We start from the raw sequence: 4,872 nt of genomic DNA on the forward strand, positions 1-4,872 counted from the left end.
CCCTCCCCCTTCTTTCTTTATCATTCACGCAACACACACGCGTATTCGGGTGACACACAGACTCGCGGCTCGGCACGACGTCGACGACGACGACAACGGGGAGGACGAGGAGGCCGACGACGACACACGCACGCACGCCACATACACACGCGCGGGGCTGCTCCACAAAAGAGGGAGAGAGAGCGCGCGCGCGCGCGCTCACGCACCTCGTATCACGTATCAAACGCGGAGCGGCCCATTTCCCTCGCCCTTTATTCGCGAGCTGGTCACCACCGCGAGCCACCCCGCTGCTGCCACCCCGGAACACCGCACCGTTCACCCGCGCGCTTCCGCGAGCTCTCGTCACCTCCCCCGTGTAGATTGACCGTCGTATCGCGGTCTCACAAATAAAGATACTCTCTTCTCTTTAACAAGTCACAAATCAAGATACTCCTTTTTTTTTCAATCCTTATATCAAGTATCCAATCCTGTGAGATATCAGAACGCTCATATCCTGTTCTTTCAGCGCAATGCAAAATTAGTCCTTGAATCACGATTGTGCACGACGGTGGCCTAAAACGCTCTTTGATGATCACGAAAACAGGCCCGTACGAGCGCAAGCACTCGTGCTGCACCGTCGCGCGCACTCGCCTCGCATCGAGCACCAGCACTGAAGAACCCCGTCACCCGTGAGCCGTGAGCGCCTGAGCGCCTGAGCGCGCATCATCGGCATTCCCGTTCCCGACCGTTGCGACTTGCGTTGCGGTCCCCGTCCCCGACGATCCTAGAGGGCACCACCTTCTTGTAACCGTCAACAAAAGCGGGGGATAATCGAACAAATCGGAGACATATAATTAATTGATAGGATTGCGGGAAACTCGTTCTGGAACGACCACTCGCTACAACATCGTGGAGATGTTTTACTACATTTTAGATCTTGTACGTAGATGTTGCTTATTCTATGTGCTTTTATAAAACTTGAAATACAACTTCAATTTCGAGCGGATTGGGATTCTTTAGCTTTTATAAAACTTGAAAGATATTTTTCAGATAAATCGTGAAAAGAAGTTTGATGTCAAATAAATTTTAAATGCTACAAGAAGAAAGAAATTTTTATTAAATTATAGTTTTGTCTTTGAGTCTTTCAATCACTATTAAGATCGTTTCGTCCGTTCGCATTACTCGAATTTCGATATTTCAGCGTATGTATAAGATCAGGTCAGAAGTAAAAAAATAACTGATAACAATTTATGGGGAATATTGTAGATAAGGTGTCAGTTAAAGAAAACCGGAACGAACAAAATCTTTTAATATATATCAAAAGATATTTTAAAATTATGTAAATAATTTAAGCGATTATCGCATGTTATTATTGTCCACGTGTATATAACAAATAGTTACTTTCGTTCTTATATTCCAGTTAATATACAACAGAATTTAAGTCTCTGTTTGCTGCTAATATAGATAAAGTGTATATAAACAAAATATACATTAAAAAATACAAAATATCTATACTTTGCATTGCTTTTAAGAATGTAAAAACGCCAATATTGAAGAAACCGCATAAAATATTTCGTGATAATATATATTAAAATATAGTGTATTTTTTAATCTCCTCTTCAGTCCTTTATTATGTTTATCGAAGATAATATAAAATTTGAAGTCATAAGAAATTGACAAATTTCTCACAACTTGAGATTTTACAATTACTACGGCTGGTTGTTACACCAAACGCTATAAAAATCATAGTCGATTTTTATAACATTTTCGACTGTAGCGGGTTTTAAATCAACCATAGGGGGTACCTATTATGGAACACGTCGGAATGAATTCCGATCGGAATTATTCCGTTTTCCCTAGAAAACACAATAGAAAATCTAGAGAATAATAAAATAATTCCGATCGAAATCCATTCCAACTTGTTCCACGATAGGTGCCCTGAATTGGATTGCTTTGCTATTGGTTGACATTACATACTTTATCGCAATAGTAGAGCTTGCAGCGCCATTAATCCAAACTGGTTCAAAACCCGCTACAGTCGAAAACGCTTATATATTTAAGACTGTCTTATTTTAAACGGCGTCTACAATAAAATTTTAAGGTATAAAACTTCAGTCACAGTTGAATGTGAGGAAAATAATTGGCTACGATCGGTCAATTTCTTAGAGCTTGAGGCTTAAAACTTAAATTTTACACCTTAAAAGTTTATTGTAGACACCGTTTTAAATAGTCTTAAGTTGTCATGAATCAACCACAGAGCCGTATTAATTTATCTTATAAGTTATTGAAATTGTTTTATGCCTGTTTTTATATAAATTAAACTTTAATCTCGGTTCAATTTACTCTTTATTTTTTAAAATTCTTACAACTAGAAAAAAATAAAGAGTTAGTTAAACCAAAACTAAAATTAAACTGCATTGTAAAAATGGGCATTCAAGAGTCAAGTTTATTTATACAAATTATGAATACCGCACCGTTCTATGTATCTTCTAGGGTGCGTTCAAGAATTACACCTAGATAACTCTAAGGCTGATATTCATAGTCGGATCTTATATTTAAGACCATCTTAAGTACAGTCTTAAGATGTCACAAACCAATCAGAAGAAGCCAGTATTCAGTCGATTCTTATTTCAAGACCGTCTTAGGTAATGTCTTAAGATGTGCTAATGTGGCCCTCTGATTGGTTCGTGACTTCTTAAGGCCGTACTTAAGACAGTCTTAAATATAAGATCTGACTATGAATACCGTCCTCTAATTGGTTCGTGACATATCTTAAGATTATGCTTAAGACAATCTTAAAATAAGAACGGACTATGAATACCAATTCAAGCTATAGTTTACGTTAAGTATACTCACGAAGTAAAAAGAAGGAAACCAAACTCAAACGACCGGTTACGAAAAAATTGAACTCGATTTCTGGCTTCGGAAAAGCGCTGTACGGAAGATACAGATTCGAGCGCGCCTGTCGGAGAAAACCGTCAACTTAGAGGATTTGATAAATATTTTTCCTCTCGGTTTCCTATAATTTTATAAATTTGTCTATTTACATGCTTAGAATATATTCTGAGAAGGAAAGTTGTCGCTCAAGTCCCGTTTTTTTTAATTCAAAGTTTTTTTTATATCGGTAAGTTAAAAACTGCACGCATGTATATATTTTTCAATAAATATTAATACATTTATTTTTCAATCAAATAAAATTAAATTTTATACAAATTGGAATTTCTGTACTAAATATAAAACGTACATGCATTTGTATTTCGCACGTGTTATCTTGTGGTATATTCAACTTTTGCTACAATATCACTCAAATCATCCCGATTTTTCATGTGTTTTCCTAAAGGTACAATTTCATGCAGCGAAGCTTCGCTGGATGAGACTCCCTACTTCGTCGATTCGTGCGAAAATACGTAGCTAGCGAAACTTCGCTCAAAGTTCAACATTGTCCAACTATGAGCGAGGCAACGCTGACTATGGTCCACTTGATTGGCCAAATATTTCGAAGCATTTTTTGATTGGTCAATTTTTTTGAATTATCTGTTTAACGCTCTTTATTCACAGCATTATGGCACGATCCCATGGTGCGTAATTGGCGAAGTTGGCGAAACGTTCGTGATTGGTTGTGGCTTCATTCCGCCGAATCCGTTCCGCTGAAATGTATTTTACTATATCCCATTGAGCGAAATTTGCGGAATGCGCAATTAGCTCTGACCAATCGCAAGAGTCTTCCCGTAGATCACTTTCATAAAGCTGTAAACACAATAGACACAGGCAATAGGCACAGGCAACAGGGAATAACGAGCCATCCAATCAGAGCTTTGGGGTATAAGTTCGATATTATATCCCAGAGCTCTGATTGGACGGCTCGTTATTCTCTGTTGCTTGTGCCAATTGCCCTTGTCTATTGTGTTTCCAGCTTTAGATCTACCAGAATGGGTGGCACCTAGTTGGACAGGGCTCAACTGGACACGAGCCACTCACAGCGCTTGAGATTACAAAGCTCCTAAGCACCGGTCGCTGTGATTGGTGGTGTCCAATCGAGCCGTGATCAATCGGGATTACCCCTATTCCGAACACGCCTTAACATATAGGTTAACTAGGGTCCTAGATTTATTAGAGAGGCGCAATCGGTGTTATGCATTCTGATTCGATGTTGCAATCTAACTAATTGCGTGACTTGGCAGCCATTTATAGTACTAGTGACACATTTCTATTTCATTTTATCCTATACATTCTCTCACATTATCCTACACGTCTTATCTTGTCTGACATAGTTTAAAGGCAGTTTCATAGCATGTCGGCCATGTTTAGTACTCTCCTTAGGCCGGAATCAGATTATGCATTGAAGATTGAGATTAAAGATTAAAGATTGAAATTTCACCGATGAGGACAAAGAAATTTTTTTTTCTTTTGTTCTGATTGATCAAACTTCAATCTTTCAATCTTCAATCTTATTCTTCAATGCGTAGTCTGATTCCGGACTAAGACGATCTTGAAATAAGAATCGATTATGGCCTAGTTTACACCGGCGGTTCGATCCAGGTCAGAATGCAAGAATCAACCAACTGCAGTCGAGCATTCCCCTGTTATAGTCGAATGACAAGGGAATGCTCGACTGCAGTTGGTTGGTTCTTACATTTCGACTCGAATCGAATCCTCGGTGTAAACTAGGCCTATGAATATCGGCCTATGATTCGAATATAAGGCTGCATTTTCACCTGACGCTACGATGCTTATTTTCAGCGTCAAAACAGGTCACATGATCAAAATTGACGTTTGATATTCGTCAATTTTGATCATGTGACCTGTTTTGACTCTGAAAGTGAGCGTCGTAGCGTCAGGTGAAAATGCAGCCTCATGCTGGATTCACACTGTATCCGATTTGCGTCGTACGAC

This window comes from Trachymyrmex cornetzi, unplaced genomic scaffold (assembly GCF_001594075.2).
Source record: "Trachymyrmex cornetzi isolate Tcor2-1 unplaced genomic scaffold, Tcor1.1 scaffold416, whole genome shotgun sequence".
In the NCBI taxonomy this organism is placed as follows: Eukaryota; Metazoa; Arthropoda; class Insecta; order Hymenoptera; family Formicidae; genus Trachymyrmex; species Trachymyrmex cornetzi.